Source organism: Malania oleifera, chromosome 2, assembly GCF_029873635.1.
Source record: "Malania oleifera isolate guangnan ecotype guangnan chromosome 2, ASM2987363v1, whole genome shotgun sequence".
Classification (NCBI taxonomy): domain Eukaryota; kingdom Viridiplantae; phylum Streptophyta; class Magnoliopsida; order Santalales; family Ximeniaceae; genus Malania; species Malania oleifera.
In genome coordinates this window covers 142,749,218-142,769,437 of record NC_080418.1, presented here as the reverse complement: position 1 = coordinate 142,769,437, position 20,220 = coordinate 142,749,218, and the positions used below count along the sequence as shown (strand labels likewise).

Genomic DNA, 20,220 nt, shown 5'->3' with positions numbered 1-20,220 from the left:
TCGCATGATAGGACTTAAATATATTGCAAAGTTGGACGTCCACCACCCTCTTCACATGGTTCGCATGGAGAATGTCCATATCGAACTTCTCCTGCATAGGTAATACATTTAGAATGTAAGAAGTTGTTTGGCTAGTATATTAAAAGTTATAAAAGAAAAAAGAAGGTTTGAGATTACTTACCAAGATGCGCATGTAAAGAACCATGCTCTACGCCTCAGTCACCTGCAGCCAGCTGAAGGCGATGACTGGAGCATATTGTCGACATATAATGCCGAGCTCTCACATCCATGCTGGACACCAATCGTCACACGGGGCGCTAAAGCCTGGAGGAATGTTGATCTTAATGTGCTGCCTCGTCCTCTGAAGGTGCTTCTTTAGTGTCGTGTTCTTCATGACGCCACGACCTGACCTGGCCGTGGATGTCGATGCTGAAAGAATAGTTAAATTAAGAACAATATTTTAATCATACACGTGAATAAAAATTAATAGTTTACATCGAAATAAATAAAAGAAAACCTTACCAATGATGCTGATCATGGTGGGCAACTCACCCTACGTGTCATCTCGAGCTGGGGTATCCACATCTGGCCAAGGTGCCGATGGCTTAGACAATGGTGCCGCCACATCAGGACCGACGGGCTCCGTCGATCTCGAGGATGTCGGATCATCCTCATGCAAAGTAGTGGAGTGCCTGGAAGGAAGTCGGCCACGTCTACCTCTTGGTGCCATGTCTGTAAAATATTAGACAAGTAAATATAAGAAGTACAAATATTAGATGGATGCATAATGCATAAATTTTTAGTTATTTATACATGTTAGATACATAGTGACAAACATAACATACGTCCTCAATATTGGTATCATCTTCACTTTCTAAAGTGTCTTCCTCTTCACTACAGTACTCGACCCTTATTTCATCTTCCCCATCAGTTTCCTCATCATCGATGAAGTGAACGTCTACAGAAGGTTCAATTGTAATGTCAACAATCTCTACGTGTTCTGCCATGGCACCATCCCTATTCAATGGTATAGGATCGGCTCCTTTTTCGACAACATTGAAAGCAGATTACGCTGCTGCATTGACAGATGGCTCATCTTCTTGGAATGCAGCCTCACTGGCACTATTCTCCCCATCCGCAACTTCTGTAATAGCATACAAACTTCGGGGAGAAATCTTTTGGGTCACTTTCCATTCACCCTTCAATTTGGCGTCTTTAAGGTAAAACACTTGTTCTGTCTGTGTCGCTAACACAAAAGGGTCATTTTGATACCAGGTCTTACTAAAATTGACACTGGTAAAGTAGGCATCCGTGTTTATCCCAGTATTTTTATTGCCAATGTCCCACCAGGTACACTTGAACAGGTGGATGAGTCTGTTTGCTCCATAGTTAAGCTCTATAATGTCATCCAAGACACCAAAGTAGTCAATTTCTTCATCTCCTTCTGTGTCTAGCACCGCAACCTCAGAATTTTGGGTTCTTCTATTCAGTTTGAGAGAGTTTATATGAAATCGTAACCCATTTACAATGCAACTGCTGTAGCGGTTAACTCGTTGATCGGGGCCACATGCCAATGCGTACAAATCTTTACTTGCCGTTGGTTCTTCATTGTAATACATGACTTCCATCTATTAAATAAATAGGAGTTTAGATGAGTAAACCATCAACATTGAAAATGTACATTGCTTCATACTTAGACAATATTTGTTGCTTACACAGCTGCCAAACCAATTGACAAATTCCTTCTTATGTCTGTCGTTGACATTCCATTCATTTTGGGCCAGAAGTTCAGCTTTATGTTCGCTATATGCAACAATAGTACATGTTAATGTCAAGTAAGTACATAAATATGCATATGTAAATACATTGCAAAGTAAGGAGTTTCGAACCACGTATTTGTAGGTCGGGCATATCCATGAAATTGTAAACCCGTGCACCGAACGACCGAACATTTTTTCAAAATATAGAGCTCCTCGGTTCTTCATCTTCGGCATTAATAGCATGAACGTCTGCATTTTGCTCCTCGTGAGTAAACCTTGTGTCAATGTCATGCAGATACATTGAGCAAAATGCAAGATATTCACTGTCAATGCATGTCTCAATGATTGAACCTTCTGGTCGTGCCTTATTGCTCACATACCCTTTCAAAGTGGACAAGAACTTGTGCATTTTACGTAACATTATTGAGTTGTAGACACAAAAAGGAAAAAAAAAAAATGAGGTAATCACGTGACCATTATAGAAGGAGTTTAAAATTTACCTTTCAATAGGATACATCCAACAATATTGGACCGATCCTCCAATTATGGCCTCCCTAGGTAAATGGACGGTTAAGTGGACCTTCACATCAAAGAATGCTAGCAAAAATATTTTCTCCAGCTTGCATAGTATGATAATGATGTCATCCTCTAGCCGTTCAAGTACGTTTACCCTTAATTTTTTGGAGCACAACTATCGAAAAAAGATCCCCAGCTCAATAAGCACCAAGTGAACATCTTCGGTCAAGTGTCCACGAAGGAAAATGGGTAGAACCCGTTATAGAAAGACGTGACAGTCATGACTTTTCATTCCTAACATCTTCCTTTCGTTCGTGTTTATGCATCGAGCTATGTTCAATGCATATCCATCAGAGAACTTCACTGATTTCAACAATTCAAAGAATTTATTCTTCTTATCCTTCAAAAATGTGTAACAAGTTGATGACATGAGAAGTTTGTCCCCATCATGAAACAGGTGCAACTCAGGTCGTATTCCGATATCTTCCATATCCCAGCTTGCATTTGCAGTGTCCCTTGTCTTCCCAAATATATCCAACAATGTACAAATGACATTCTCAGAAATGTTCTTTTCGATACTCACATGAAGTTAATCAGTGGCACATTCAGAGTTAATGCAGTCATATAAGTTCGAGTATAAACAAGTCAACTATTGAGGTGTGTGTGATGTGTGTGACTCAGTACACCTAGGATACCAGTGGACACCTACAGAATGGTCGCTTTGACTCGGCCTAACTGGTATACCCTAAAAAATACTCAAAGAAGATGGGTTCACTCGTCATATGTGAGGAGTGTCGCGATCAAACATCCCACATATTAAAAGGAACAAACGCTAAGTATATGGAGTGGACTAGTCTGGAAAGGATCTAACCTATCTATGAGGTGTCAGGTCCTTCACCCTAGCATCTTCTCACCTACTCGCCACATCCAACCGAGACCACCCTAGATCAACTTACTCACAAACTTGTCGTGAATGCATCTGAGGCATTAATCGGTTGAAAAATCTTCATACGTGAAAAATGTGTGTCATGTCCTTGATTCTTTGTGATATGTATGTGGGTCAAGCATTAGCGTTTCATCTCATGCGCATGTTTATTTCTTTTTCTTTCTTCTACTCATTCTTCATTTTTTATCTTTTCTTGATCAATTAGGACAATCTTAACACTTCTTTTGTAATCTTCATACAATCAATGAGAATTGAGCTCGAATACTGGTCCATGAACTAAGTCTATCTCTAGGGGTGGCTCGGCCTTCACATTTTGAGTAGGCTACAAGACCTAGGTTTCTATCTCCCCATTAGGCATCACCTCTAGGCTAGCAAATCAAAGATAGAGACTAGTGTACAAAGGATATTAAAAAAAAAAAAGGAAAGTTGAGTTTCATGAACTCTGAGCTGATGTCAAAAACTCAAAAGAACGATAATTGACTCAACAATACCTCACAAGGTGTCATAGTCATCACGGGTGCTCTCTCAGTGCTCATAGGAATCCTAAGTGCAATGAATCACATGAATGTTTTTATTCAGCCTCGTGAGATGTCGTGTAAATACAGGAAATTATATAACCAAATTAACATGAATGTACTACCACTCAATTCTTCATGGAGTCATAAAATCATATAAAGAGAAACTACGTGTGATTGACTCAAGTGTGTAATTCGTAAGTTATACTCAAGTATATGAAGGGTATACGCAGTGTTAAGCATGGCATGGCATAATGCAGTGTCGTTCTTCAGTGCTCCTCCTTTCTTTCTGTCTCTTTCTTTTTATCTTTTTGAATTTTTTTTTTATTTTTTTTAATATAAAACCCGGTAAGTGTACGTGCACAGTGTCACATGTGAATGCTCACCCCCCCCAACTAAAGTGGAACATTGTCCTCAATGTGAAAGCATAGGGGAAATAGAAAAGATTGTGCACGGGAAAGGTAAGGCGTACCTGAGTGGCGAAATAATGGAAAACAAAAATCGAACTACGAGAAAATAGACCTGAAAACTAACTAAAAATAAAATAAGATAAAATAAAAGGAAAAGAAGGAAAAGAAAAACATCACAATTGTCTGGCGAAGGCTCAAGAGGAATTTCTTCTGGTGGCCACAGGTATATAAACTGCATCGGTGGGTCTCCAAATTTGAGCCGCCACAGTGGAACAGTCTTCATACCTGCACGAAAATCAACCTCAGATAAATTAATGCGTGTCAAAATACCAAACAATTTGTGTGCAGGTCGACCCTCTTGTGTTGACAAGAAATGGTCTTTATTCAACATCGTTTCCAGGAAATTTGCTTCTTTACGAACTAATGTGTGATAGGAAGTTATTGGAGCAATTATATGTAGTTTTTCAGAAGCATTAACATTAAAGGTTTTACCTGGTTCTTTGAAAATTTTATGCTCACCAGACTGGTCACCCTCTTTATTGGGTGTACATATCATCATATCACTGCAAGAGTTTGCCTCCACATTAGGCTCCTTAACATCTGATTCAGGCGGAAGTGACAATTTCACGGTTTCTAAGCTCGGAGTATAAGGTACCATAGGTTGGTACTCCATATGAGTATCAGTCTCCTCATCAACTAACTGCTCTACTTCTAGCCCCGTTTCCTCTGATTTTTCTTTGACCTCTTCTGGTTCAACCGTGACTTCTAGTGCTGGGACAACTGGTTGTCCGACGATGAGCATCTCAGGTTGGGGAAATTCTTTCTCGCTTCTCGAAGTAGTGGTGGTCTCTACTGTCTCAAGAGAAACATCGTATATTTGTTGGTGTGGCTGCTGGTACTCTTGAGGACTAGACTAAGGTTCCATGGGCAATTCTTCGTTTTCTAAGATGTCCAACTACGTGCTTATTGCATTAATGGTGTCCCGCAATTCATTATTATGATCGACTTGAGTTTGCATGAATTGCTGGAGCATGTTCGCCATCTGTGTTATGCTATCCTCCAAAAATTCTGACGGCGTACAACTCTGAGGGATCTGTTGTGGCTGGTAATGAGGCGGAGGAATATCTGGGTGGTTCATATGCATCACCACCACTAATTGTGCTGATAGGGTGTGCAGTCATGGGTGCCTGAGTGTATCGTGTGTTGCACTGTGGGACATTGTCAGCTAAGTAATCAAAGAATGATAATACTTGATCTGGATTCTCGCTGACGGGTTCTCCATTACACATTGTCTGGACAAAATACTTGCAATTAGGGGTAAGAGTAGTATAAAAATAATCAGATAACCTCCATAAGTCAAACCCGTGATGTGGGCAAGTACTTAGCAGATCCTTGAATCATTTCTAGCAAGCCCCAAATGTCTCATCATCCTGCTGCACAAAATTATGAATTTGTTCTTGCAAAAATTGAGTTTTTATAAGAGACAAAATGCATATAGGAATTCACGCTCCATACCAACCCAATTAGTGATAGAGTGAGGTCTCAAGGAATGAAGCCAGATCAGTGCCCTATCCTGCAAAGTAGTAAGAAATAAATTCAGTCTAATAGATTCATCAGTTCTAGCATGAGAGAAAAACATGTTGCAGGTTAACTCAAACTCTGTTAGGTGCTGATAAGAGCACTCAGATTTCGACCCGTAGAACTAGGGTAGCAATGACGTCCTCCCGCGCTGCATCATGAAATTAAGTTTGTCATAAGGCAAAATAGTGGAAGAGGATGCAGTGGCATATTCAAGCTACAAAAAGTCCATTATTGTGCACGGTGCAAGTGCAGCCATTTTTCAAAACTCAAAAAAAAAAAATTTCTATTTTTTTTTTATGATTTTTTTTTTCTTTTTCATAAAACTAATAAAAATGATGAGAAAAACGCGAAATTGAGACTAAGAATGACATTCCCCGGTAACGGTGCCAAAAACTTGACTCACTCAAAAAATGAGCAGCTCAAAAGCTATCCCAAGTATAGAAGTTACGTCGTGTAATATTCAACCAAAGGGCTAGATCGTCTCCTCAGGGAATGCGTTTTAATCTCAAAATTTACGTTCATCCAATCAAAAATAAAAAATGCACTGAACTTGGTTCATATTCAGAGTTTCAAGATTGTTGATTTTACTTTTACCAAATTAAATAACACGCAAATTAAACCCTAAAACTAACACACTGAATTAACGAGCAAAGATGGAAATTCTAATCTACTCAAGGAAACACTGAAACACGCATTAATCAAATATGACAACCCAGAACTTAGAATCAAAAACACACAATAGAAGCTAAACCAAACACACACACGCGCAATAAAAATCGCACCTTTCTAGAATATTTAAATGATGCGAATTAATTCAACACTAAAATTACTTGAGAAAGCAACTAATTAATTAAAATGCAATGATACTAAATTAATTTAACAATCCTCAAAACTCAATTTTTTCAATAAACTCCAATAATCAAAATCACTGTTTATGACTAACATAATAATAAAAAAAGAAAGAAAAGAAAAGCATAACCTTTAATAACAAAAATAAAAAAATAAAAAAGTATCCAACTGTAATTTAAAAATAAAGAGAAAGAAAAGAGAAGAAAAGAAAAGAGAAAAGAAGAGAAAACAGAATAGAAAAGAAATATAGAGATAGAGAAATAGAGAGAGAGAAGAACAGATCCATGGAGCTGTGGCAGCAGCTGTGGTCTCGGGTGGCTGGGCTTCGGCTGATAATTGCTATGCTGCGGGTGTTTGCTGCGATGAAGCCCGGAGGAGCTGTAGTGGAATGGCCGTCGAGAGAGTTGCAGAGGATGGTTGTCTGTGGTTGTGCTCTGTTCTGTTGTGGAGGCCGAGAGGCAGAGGTGGCCGAGAGTTGTGCTGTATGCAGCGCTCGGGGTGCTGTTCTGGGTTGGAGTTGGAGCTGCTGGTAGAGGAGGCTCTCAGAGAGGGTGGCTTACGGCTACTAGAGGGAGTTGCAGAGGGAAGAGGGAGACAGAGTAGGGAAGCTGAGAGGATAAAAGGAAAGAGAGATAAGAAAGAAAAACAAAGCAACAAAGAGGGAGAGAGCAAGAGAGAACAGAACAAAGTAAGGGAGAAAGAGAAGGGAAGAGGGAGAGTTTGAGGGAGAGAGAAGGGTGCCGGAGGCACACCCTACATAGGAGAAGAGGGGAACTTAAATAGGAGGGGCTGCCCTAAACCCGGATGGAGATAACCCCACCCAATTGGGTCTGACCCGGCTTGCATGGCCGGGTCACATCACATGACCTCATATATATTTTTTTCATTTTTTTTTGTTCTATATTCATCACCAAATTTGACCCTTCTAGAGCTAGTTTCTCACAAAACTTAAAACAAAAAAAGTTGTAGATAATCCTTTCCTCTTTCTCCATAAATTTGAATCGTCTCGATCGGAGTTTGGATAGAAAAGTTATGCACAAAATACGAACAGGTGTCGGTTTTGGTTCCCAGGAATTTTCCTGCGACAAAATATTGCCAAAAATTCATAAATTGCACAATAAAACTCAAGAATGATAATTTTGGAACTTTGTTAAAATATTGAACAAATTTGGATACTTAATTAAAAATATAAGTCGTAAAGACCGGGTAAAAGTGCTTAATTACGCAGTTTTGATGCGTAATCAGTGCATGACATCCAAGTTGTGGCATAGTGGAAGATCTTTCCTGTATGACAACTTGAAGAAGATGTTTCTCTTTGTCCAATTCAACTCCCACTCAGCATGTTTTCTTTTTCTACTGGTTGGTGGTTTCCCAAATTTCATATCTTCGATCAACCTGAGAATCTTCCCCACTTAGTCATTTTGGCTGCAACCTTCATTCAAGTTTTCCATTAAAGCTTTTGACGCCACGAGTCCTCTAAGGATGTCTAGGTCGTGGAAAATGATGATAGCACATAACGCATAACTTGTCTCCATGCTTCAAGGATAATGACCCAGCATCCTTATTATAGACTGAGCATGCTAAGTAACCTTTTATGCTCCAACCTGACAGGTTGTCATAAGCGGGGAAATCATTAATTGTCCACAAAACTACAGCATGCATTCGAAAGGTTGTCCCGCTTTTCACATCGAATGTCTCCACTCCTTTTTCCCATAGTTCTATCAACTCATCAATTAACGGACGTAGGTACACATCAATATCATTACCAGGTGCCCACGGTCTGGGAATAAGCAGCGACATATAAATGAAGGGTTCTTTCATACGCCATGGTGGCATATTATATGACATCATCATAACTGGCCACATGCTATACAAGTTGTTCATGTTACTGAAAGGATTGAACCCATCTGAAGCAAGGCCAAGTATGATGTTGTGAGGATCATTAACAAAACACAGATGCATTTTATCAAAATTGGCCCAAGCTTCAAAGTCCGCTAGATGACTAAAGGTGTTTCTGTAACGACCTATTACGTATATCATTTTTTTTATTCATATATATATATATATATATATATATATATATATATATATAACATAAAGCCAATCTGTCTGTAATACTTCTGAAAACATCTCAAGCCCAAAAGAGCACTTAGGAGACTCTATACTCCATACATTCCTAAGCAGTGGTATACAAGATACTGTAAACATCAATATACAATACTAGGAAACTATGATTCCCAAAACACATATATATCACAAAATTCCCAGTGACGTCAACAAAAACCTGGGTTCTACCCAAACCACTAATACCATAAAACACCTACCCTTCTAGTAAAGGCAGCGTAAGCAATCCTCTACTCACGAGCCTGATCCGCTCGCCTAACTGAATCTTTTGAAAAATAGCAAGTCACTAGGATAAGACAACGCTCAGTAAGAGAAAATATGTTATTACTAGTGTATGGCGGCTGTTTTACACATTTAATATACATATATAATTCTGATCCTGTAAAACAAGTATGCTAGTATACTGTACAAAACAGTCGTAATACAATTTAAAATACAACTGTGTGTCTAGGTTTTCTATTCATACATACTTTTAATACTATAATATAACTACTGTTGTATGATATATCTATACATAGGAACTTCTGTGATAATACCCTGGGATCTGTATGTCATGATTTAACCCCTCATGACAGGGTTGTGAGGCCCGTAGGTGAGACCTACTCCAGTTGGCCTACCTGGCAAGTCAATCCATATCTCTATCAACCATCTGGCCCACTGCAGTCTCTCCGGGCAAACTCCAAATCTATCTCGTCTAACTGGCCACCTCAACCCAGCTTTCTGGGGAGACTACAATCTCTCCTAGCACGGTTAGATGGAATCCACACACTATTTGAGATATGTGATTACACTTTATCTGAAATAGCAACGGTTCCATGCTCTGCTGTCTGAATCTGTCTAAAATATTCACAGGGATCTGATACTGTGTAATACTAATATATATATATATATATATATATATATATATTTATCTTGCTATTTGAACATGATTTCAAAATAACTATAACATTATAAATCTGAGCTGAAATATCTGAAATATTTGACTAAAATATCTGTAATATCTTTTTGTGTGTTATGGTTTTAGAAATCATGTCATTTTGAAAAATACTATAAATTATACTTTCTGCTAATATACTATATAACTGGATATCTGTAAATTGTATAATCATCATACTAAACTGTAATAAACTCGTGCCACACAAATGAGTAATTAAAATTTCATACTCAATTTCGGTAATTTCACTGAAATAATAAACATAATATTCTAGAAAATTGACCAATACACTAACATATATATAAATAACCATGGCATTCTGATATACATTCTAAAATCCCTAACATAGCATATTTCCCTTACTTGACTACTCGAAAGCCCTTGGTATGACTGGTCCTACACCAGCAGGATTCCCCGATAAACACCCTGAAAACAACATCCCCCAGAACAAAACTTCAGTATTTCTCTATATACTACATTTCTTATAACTATGGTAAAGTCAAATGTTGAATAAAAAGTCTTACCCTAGATTTGAGATGGAATTCAAGTTAGTCCCACCAACGATCCACTCGAGCAGACTTGAAGAGAACTCTCCCAAAAGTGTTGTGGTAGCAACGAATCGTTGATCCAGCGAAAAATAGAGTCGAAATTTAAGAGAGAAGGAGGGAGGGACGAATAGAGGAGAGAAAGGAGGGATTTGCGCATGGATTCCAACTGAAAAATTAAGTTTAGGCTATTTATACACTAGCCTTTGTCAACGAGCCACGTCACCTCGTTGACGAGGTCAAGAAGGAAATTAGTTGACGAATGCTTATCCTCGTCGACGAAATTCAGAATTGATATTTATCCTTTCGTTATCTTCTCGTCGACGAGACACATCCCCGTCGACGAGCCCCTTATGTGTGCTCGTCGATGAATCCCCTGTGTTCGTCGACGAGACCCTGTTTAATTTTCCAATTTAATTCCTTTTCTCTCCTTCTTCTATTATTAAATTATGAAAATTATCCGGGCCTCTACATTCTCCCATCCTTATAAAAAATTTCGTCCTCGAAATTTACTATACATACCATACACCACTTTCTGAAGAAAATTGTTTACTTATTTTATTACTAACCCTCACTTATGGCGGAGGAATACCGTGGTTACATTTTAAGTTCTGGGAGATTACACATATAAAACTAAAAGACTACTTACTGACTAAATTAATACATATACCTGCAAAAGAAATATTACCTAACTATTTACATTTTACCTGGTTATAACCAAACCTCTTGGAACAATTGGGGATATTTCTGTCTTATCTTTTCCTCGAATTCCCAAGAAACTTCCTCTATAGCATGATTTCTCCACAAAACTTTCACAAGCTGAATTTCTTTGGTGCGCAATGCTTGTGTCTTTTGGTTTAAGATCTGTACTAGTGCTTCCTCGTAGGCTAATGAATCTTTAAGCTCTATTTTTGCATAACTTGCTCTATTTTTTCTCATAATCCATCTTAGAGGAGCTACCTTCAAGAATACCCGATCCCCCACATCAAATTCTAAATCTCGGCGGCGAGTATCTGCGTAACTTTTCTGTCGAATCTGCGCAGTACTGATTCTTTCTTTAATTAGTCGAACCTTATCATACGCCTGTTGTACTATCTCTGGACTCAAAACTTGCCTCTCACCTACCTCATCCCAGAAAAGAAAAGAACGACACCTTCAACCATACAATGCCTCATAAGGTGCCATGCCGATGCTAGCCTGATAGCTGTTATTATAAGCAAACTCAACTAGCGGCATAAACTGGGTCTAGTTACCCCCAAAATCTAGCACGCACATTCGAAGCATATCTTCTAACGTCTGGATCATCCTCTCAGTCTGACTATCCGTCTGAGGGTGAAAAGCAATGCTAAATGCTATCTGTGTACCCATAGCTTCCTGGAAGCTTTTCCAAAATTGTGTAGTAAACCGAGGATCTCGATCTAAAATATGGATACCAGTACACCACGGAGATGAACTATTTCCTGAACGTTATTTCTTCTAGTCTGTTCGTGTAATAGCCGATTTTAATTGGGATGAAATGAGTGGCCTTAGTCAGACGGTCAACGATCACCTAGATAGCATTTAATCCCTGTCATATTGGTGGTAACCCAGTAATAAAATCCATAGAGACGTGATCCCATTTCTACTTTAGAATGAAGAGTGGCTGCAACTGCCCTACGGGTCTCTGGTGCTCAGCTTTTATCTGCTGACACGTCAAACACTGATTTACAAATTTTGCAATATCTTTCTTCATACCGCTCCACCAAAAGGATTCTCGTAGATCCCAATACATTTTAGTACTACTTGGATGTATGGTGTATAAGGATCTATGAGCCTCCTCTAGAATAGTTCTTCTAATTTTGACTTCTACAGGAATACATAGTCTAGTACGAAACCACAGAGTTCCGTCATCTGATTTACTAAACTCCTCTCCCTGACCGTCTCGTACTTTGCCTATTACCTCTGCTAATTTTGCATCATCACCCTGAGCAGCCTTAATATTTCCATATAGTGTAGGCTGCACCACTAGACTGGTAATAAATACCTAAGAACTATCCTCTACCAATTCTATACTAAGTCTCTCCAGATCCATCAGGATCGAATGCTGAACCTCCATAGCTGCTAGAACTGGTCCCACTGATTTCCTACTCAGAGCATCAGCTACCACATTCGCTTTCCCTGGGTGGTAACTAACAGTGCAATCATAATCTTTAATAAGTTCTAGTCACCTTCTTTGTCTTATATTCAACTCTTTCTGGATAAAGAAATATTTTAAGCTTTTGTGATCCGTAAAGATTTTGCACTTCCCACTATAAAGATAATGCCTCCAGATCTTAAGAGTGTATACCACTGCAGCTAGCTCCAAATCATGCAAATGATAATTCTTTTCATATTCTTTAAGTTGTCTAGAAGCATACGTGATAACCCTGCCGTGCTGCATCAACACACATCCAAGACCCTTCAAAGATGCATCACTGTATATCACAAACCCATCCTCTCTCGATGGAATAGCCAATACTGGGGCAGTAACCAACCTCTGTTTCAACTCTTAAAAGCTCTGCTCATAGTCATTAGTTCATTCAAACTTCACAATCTTCCTCGTAAGTCACGTCAGCGGACTTGATAAACTGGAGAAACCATCAACAAAGCGTTGGAAATAACCTGCCAAACCTAGAAAACTTCTAACCTATTAAACATTTCCTGGTCTCACCCAACTTACCATTGCCTCTATCTTACTCGGGTCAACTGATACATCCGCCTCGGAGATCACATGGCCGAGAAAAGAAACTTGCCTCGACTAGAATTCACATTTCTTGAACTTCGCATATAGCTTTCTCTCTCTTAGTGTTTGCAATTCTAGCCTCTGTTGGCCTTACAAGGCTTAAAATCTTGTTATCTTGTTTTGATGCTAACAAACAAGTGAAATTTAATGTAATTGTGTGAGTAATGATATTTCAGGATTCATATATGTGAAAGTAAGGTCAAAGTGCCCACACGGATCAAATATGATGGAAGCAAGGTCAAAGTGCTCACAAGGATCAAATGAAGCTTAAATGAGCCAAGACATGAATTACTTGTTGAAGAACATGAGGACATGAATAAGTTGTTGAAAGCCAAGGCATATTAAAGTCAAAAGATCCAAAGAAAGGCAAAGTAAGAAATCTTAAAGAATATGGAAGTTTGAAGAAAAGATGGATTCAATCAAAGGACAAAACATGAAGACTCAAGAACTTAGAATGTTAATATTTTAGAAGTCTCATGTAAGTGCTTTAATGTTTAAAATATCATTTGAAATATTTTGAAGCTCTTAGGTTAACTTCTTAGACCTAGATACTTTTTAAATTACCTAAATAATATTTTTATAAGGTCAAAAATTATTTTAAAAAGGTTAAAATTATTTTTGGAATAAAGAGCACCAAAAAGAGTTTTTTTTTTCCCAAATGCTGTTAGTTTTTATACAGCCGCATTGAGGTGAATTTTTCTCTATCAAGAACTCATTATTTTAAATAGTGATAAACACGAAAGTTGTAGAATTTTCTCTTATCTTTCGTTTGACACTAATATCACCTAATTTGGAGTTATAAAGAAAAGGTTATGGCTAAAATACTGAAACGAGGTCACTGCTGTCAGACATTTAAAAATTGTTCAACGGGCAAATTTTTAAAATTCGAATGTTTTAAATTATAGCCGTTTGAACCTTAAATATTCTAATAAATAGGGAAATTCTTTAAGGAAACTTTTGCAAGTTTGAAAGCCTATAAATACATGGTTTTACAAAACAAATAAAAAAAACCCAAGAATTGAAAAATCTGTTTTGAGAAGCTGAAAGTATTCTTGTTCTTCCTAAGTTCTCTTGCTCACTCATTGGAAAATTCTTTTGCTGAGAACTCTGAAGTGTTGATCCTTCTTCCTTTGAATTCCTACTGCTAATCCTCTTCTAAGAAGGATATTGGTGAATTCTACACTTGAGCTTTATTCTATTTCCTATTGATATTTTACATTTAAGTATATAGTGCTGAAATTGTACTAACTTGCTCTTTGAGAGAGTATACTTGTACGCAGATTTTATTTTATGTTTCTTGTATTTCATTGATGTTCCAAGGTGTTTGGATCGTTGGCTAAGCAAGGGGATATTGCTTAGAGATGCAGACTTTAGCCTATGTAAGGAGTGACCGAACGAGGGAATATCGTTTGGAGAAGGCAGACTCTAGCCTTAACCAAGGAGTGTTGTAATCGGTTTTGTTCCACCTGTCAACGGAACAGGTTTAGTGAATCCTTTGGTGATTTTCCAAAGGCGAGGACGTAGGCTGGGTATAAGCCGAACCTCGTAAAAATCTCCGTCTCACTCTCTTTTTCCCTATTCTTTAATTTCAGTTCATATACAACTGCGTGGATGATTTAAATATCTAAATTATACATACTATGCATATTTGGAAATCAAGTAAACTTAAAATCCAATTTTGATTTGGGTTGCGGAAACCGAAAGGGAGTACGTTGGTTACACCATATCTTGCGGAAACCATACGGGAATACGTTACTTGGTTAACACTCCAAAGATAAATTTACCAAGAGTTTATTTGAATTCTAAATATTTGGAAAGAGTGATTGGATTTATTTATACAGGGCTTTAGTTCAGTAAGCATAAATTATAATTCATAATCATAGGGCTTATATAAACAAATAAACTATCTCAAGATCTTATATTACCAAATTGCTGAATACTTTATATCTTGGTTTGGTTGTTTGTTGTTTAACTTGTACTTGGCAAATAAATTGATTGTTTGGTTTGAAGATTGTGTTTAATTGATTGGATAAAAGAACTAAGTTCTTGATTGATTAAGGAATTAAAAAATAAGTCAAGAATTGGTTAAAATAAATAAAAGAAGTTTAAGGTATTTTAAAAGGAATTAAAAGAAACTTTTAGAATCCAATTCACCCCCCCTCTTGGGAAGCTATTCCTAATTTCAGCCTCAAATGACGCTCGTGCTTCTCAAAACTCCTCGAGTAGACCAGTATATCATCAATGAATGCAACTACAAACTGGTCCAAGTATTGATGGAAGACTCGATTCATTAAATTTATAAATATCGCTGGTGCACTAGTCAACCCAAATGGCATCACTAAGAACTCGTAATGCCCATATCTCGTTCGAAATGCCTTCTTTGAGACGTCTTTTGTCCTAACTTTCACTTGATGATAACTCGACCGAAGGTCAATTTTAGAATAGACCTGGGTCCCCTGGAGCTAATCAAACAAATCATCAATTCTGGGATGAGGATATTTATTCTTAACTGTCAGTTTATTTATCTCCCTGTAATCTATACACATCCTCATGGTCCCATATCTCTTCTTTACAAATAGAATTGGTGCTCCCTAGGGCGACACAATGGGCCTGATAAATCTTTTATCCAGTAATTCCTGTAATTGATCTTTCAGTTCCTTTAATTCAGCTAGAGCCATTCGGTACAGTACTTTAGATATTGGTGCTGATCCCGGTTGAAGATCCACGGTAAATTCAATTTCTCGATCTGGTGGTAAACCAAGTAATTCTTCTGGAAAAACGTATGAAAATTCTCTGACCACAGGAATATTGGCTAGTCTCAGTTCTTCTTTTGGCAACTCCTTTATGTACGCAACAAATCCCTGGCAGCCATCTTAAATCAGTTTCTTGACCTAAATAGTTGACACAAATTATGGCGAAGAACGCACACAAGAACCAAGAAATATGTATTCCTATTCACTACGAGGTCTGAAAATTACTTCTTTCAAATGACAGTCAATACTAGCATGATTAACTGTCAACCAATCCATACCCAGAATTATATCAAACCCCTGCATATCTAATATCACAAGATTAGCTGGTAGTACTTTTCCCTGAATGGCCATTGGAAAATCCCTTAGTATTTCCCTACATCACACCATTGATCTAGTCGGCGTAGCTACAACTAACTCAACATCTAACCACCGTGCCTCATACCCCGTTAACTTAGCATACATTGATGAAATAAAAGAATTGGTAGCATCCATATCAAATAAAATAACAGCTTTATATGAAGCAGTAAGGGTACCTATAACTATGTCTCTAGTGGCCTTGGTATCGCCCGACGTCAATGCATAGACTCTCGCTAGTGCAGTGTTCCTCTACTGGCCTCAATGAGGCGCTTGATAACCACCCTAAAATGGTCTGGTATCTAGTCCCTACACCAGCAATCCCTGACATGACCAAGACCGGTGCCATGGTCTCCCACAACAATAGCAGACGTCCTCTCCCATTCTACATTCACCTGGATGTCTCCAGCCACATATAGGATAAGTAGGAAAAGTCAATCCACCTTGAGGACCACCACGCCCTATCATCTGCCCCTGACTACCTCCATAACGATCTCCTTTCCATGGGCCCCGACTGAAACTTGCATGAAAATCCTGTGGTGTAGACATCTTCCTCTAACTCTGAGCTACGACACCCCTTTGCAAACCACTCTCGATAACAGCAACTCTATCCACCACATCAATGAACGTCTGAGCCCGAAAACCAATGACTTGCTCATATAAATTATGTCTTAGGCATTCTTCAAACTTCCTTACTTTCTTCTCCTCATCTAGTGCCTAGTGTGGGGCGAAACGAGATAACTCAATGAATCGTGCGGCATACTGTGACACTGTCATCGGCCCCTGAACTAAATGCAGGAATTTCCTTTGCACTCCGAGCGAAAGTAGGTGTTGACTCTACGAGTCCAATCTTGTTTTCATAATGACAAATCACTTGGTATTTGATCTGTGCATTGAGTTTGTGAACATGACCTATATTAAGCATGCACGGAAAGATAACGAGTCATGGAAGCCATAAAGTAAAGCTGATACATTTTGGAAAACACCATGGAACTCAAAGAGTACGAGAATCAAGATGCAAGCAGCAAAGTTCAAGAACATCTTGGGAATGGGTATTTAGAACTCATGTACTTACATTTTCATATGATTTAATTTGAGGTTCAACATAACTTAGAATGATTTTAGGACTCATGGATTTCATGTACATCATTAGGGAACTTACATCGACTTAGAAATGTTTTTGAAAACATGAAAAACTTGTTTTATAAAAGACCCAAGCAAAGAAGCAAAGCATATTTTTAAACTGGAAATGAATAATTGAGAAAAAGGGGACCTCGGTAGCCTGAACTCAACCTCAGTCGCCTGAAGATTTTCTTCGGTTGCCTGAAGATTAAGTTCGATAGCCTGAAGAATTAAATGCGAAACACAGAACCTGGTAAAGGTACTTCGGTCGCCTGACCTTGGAACCTCAAGCACATAAAGTTGTCACTTTAGGAGCCTGAACCCCACTTCGGTTGCTTGAAGTCGCGGGAAAGTCTAAAAATCATATTTTTATTAAAAGGACTCGCGAGCTATTTTGTTGATCCAATGGCTGAGATAAATCCTAAGGGTAATATACTATATATATTTTGAATATCTAAACCCTAGAACACAAGTTAGACACACGAGAAAGAGAAGAACACACCTTGTTGAAAGAAGATTGAAAATTTGCTCCTAGTGATATACAATTGCTTACACGTCAATCTCTAATCTTCAAACTTGAGCAAATCAAATCAGATTCTCAAAGGGAACTTGTTTACTCAACTGTACTTCAATCTAGTATTGAGGTTTGATCTTTCAAATTATTATTCTTACGAACTTCTCATCTCATCTCATTGCGTACTCTTGACTATCATTAGAAAAGTTTTGATCTTGAGTGTGTATATTTGTATAAAAAATGATTTTTGAAGAGATCATTACTTGATTTAGATTGTGTGATTGATTGAAAGGTTTGATTTAAGTGTGTGTTTGCTAAAGGATCTATATTTTAGATATATTAAAGCTTGATTAAACATCGTTGGTACTTATAACTATACATTTAATTGAGGGATATTTTCTGAACATTAATATACTTAGTTTGTGATTGAATACATGAAATAAAACTTTGTAATTTTGATTGAGTTTGTATTCAAGGCAAAGTCTTTGCTAGCTAGTTCACATCAAACATACTTGTGCATTTTTGCAAAGTAAATCAAGAACCCTAGTTGATTCTAAAACATTTTAAATATATCTTTACTTGGGAGTTTTGGTTAAATAGGGATTTGTGTGTTGAAGCATATCATATATAAAATGATTGTATAGTTTTTCATACATTCATAAGCTTCAAGTTATATCATATGTTAATGTATTAGGAAATTGAATTGTACTCACCAGCTTTTGTTAGAAGCATTGTTTTGAGTGTTAATTTTTTAGATTCTATTGTATACACGGTTCGGTGTGTGAACCAGTGTGAGAGGAGAGAGTTGTATCTCTTGTAAGCAGCGGTGTAGGAGGAAGCTGTGTCTCTTGTAAGCAGCGGATTGTAAGGAAAGCTCCGTACCACTTTAAGGAGCAAGGTTTTAGTGAATCCTTGAGTGGTTGCTGAAGGCGAGGACGTAGGCCAAGTTGGCTAAACCTCGTAAAACTGTGTTTGTCTTCTCTCTTTCCTATACTTTTTATTTTTAGCATTGTATTGAAATTGTGTATATTGCATGAATAGGTTGGATAGTCTTACACATAAGTAATTGAGTAACAAGAATTCATTGGTAAATATATAGGAAGGGTTTAAGAGGTAAATCAGTGCCTTAGAATTTTTTAAATATCCATTTCACCCGCCCTCTTAGGATTACACCTGATTCAACATTTGGTATCAGAGCAGGTTTATATAGACTTGATAGTTAATTTGTAAAATGATCACGTGGCACACATTGGTGTAACTCCATTCAGTGAGGGACACTCATCCACTAGACCACGCATTTTGTGTGGTGTAAATTACACCTATTGGAAACGTAGGATGAGCATATATCTATTGAACGTAGATTGGAAGGTTTGGAAAATTGTGACTATGGGAAATCACATTCCCATGAAAGTAATTGATAAGAATAATGTACCTAAAACTGAAGATGAATATACTGAAGAGGATTGGAAGTCAGTTCAAATCAATGCCACTGCCATGAACTTACTTATCTGTGCATTAGATGTCAATGCATTAGATGTCATTGCATGTAACTCAGCTAAAGATATTTGGGAAAAACTAGAAGTTACATATGAAGGCACTAAGGAAGTCAAGGATAGTAGGATAGACATGCTCACTAGTGAATATGAAGCATTTAAAATGACGGTTGATGAATCCATACAATCCATGTACACTAGATTCACACACATCATTAACTCGTTAAATGCTCTTGAAAAAACTTACCCTACTTATGAGTTAATCAGGAAAATACTGAGGGGATTACCTCCAGTATGGGAAGCGAAAGCTACGGCAATAGCAAAAGGGAGAAATCTCAAGGAGATGTTGGTGGATGAACTCATTGGATCACTCATCACCTATGAGCTGGCAATAAACGAAAGGAAAAATGAGCGGAGTAAAGCTAAGAAGGTCACTGCACTTAAGGCATCTTCAAGCTATTCAAGTGAAGGAAGCGATTCCGAAACGGATGATGACATGGCCTTGCTAACAAAGAAGTTCGGGAAGTTCTTGAAGAAGAACAAAAAGTTCAACAGAAAATTCCGAAACTCCAAATCGAAAAGAGGAGAGCAAAGCATGAAGAAAAAGAAGGAGCATCCACCAACTTGCTACAACTACCAAGAAGTTAGACACATCAAGCCTGAGTGCCCCAAGCTCATAAAAGCTTCAAAGAAAAAGAAGAAGGCGCCGAAAGTTGGTTGGTATACACACAGCACTAGCAATTGAGAATCTAAATCCAGCGACGACGAAGTTGCAAATCTATGTCTAACGGCACATGATGACCTTGAGGTACAATCATCTTTTTCATCATCTTCATACTATTCTAGTGAATCTGAAAATGAAAATGATATGATGTCATATAATGAATTGAAACAAGAATACTTATACACTATTAAAATGCTTGAGAAGAAAACAAAGAAAATTTTTGAGTTGAGAAGTAAAGTCAAAGAACTTTCAAATCTAGTTGAACACCAAAATGAATCTCATGCATCTTCTATAAAAGATAAAGATTTGAAAATTGAGG

At 37.8% G+C, this 20,220-nt stretch overlaps 1 pseudogene; it reads left to right on the top strand.

The window, feature by feature from the left end:
- Nucleotides 1-6,861: 6,861 nt before the first annotated feature.
- The window catches only part of LOC131148429 (GLABRA2 expression modulator-like), a 30,903-nt pseudogene continuing 17,544 nt past the window's right edge, over nt 6,862-20,220 (top strand).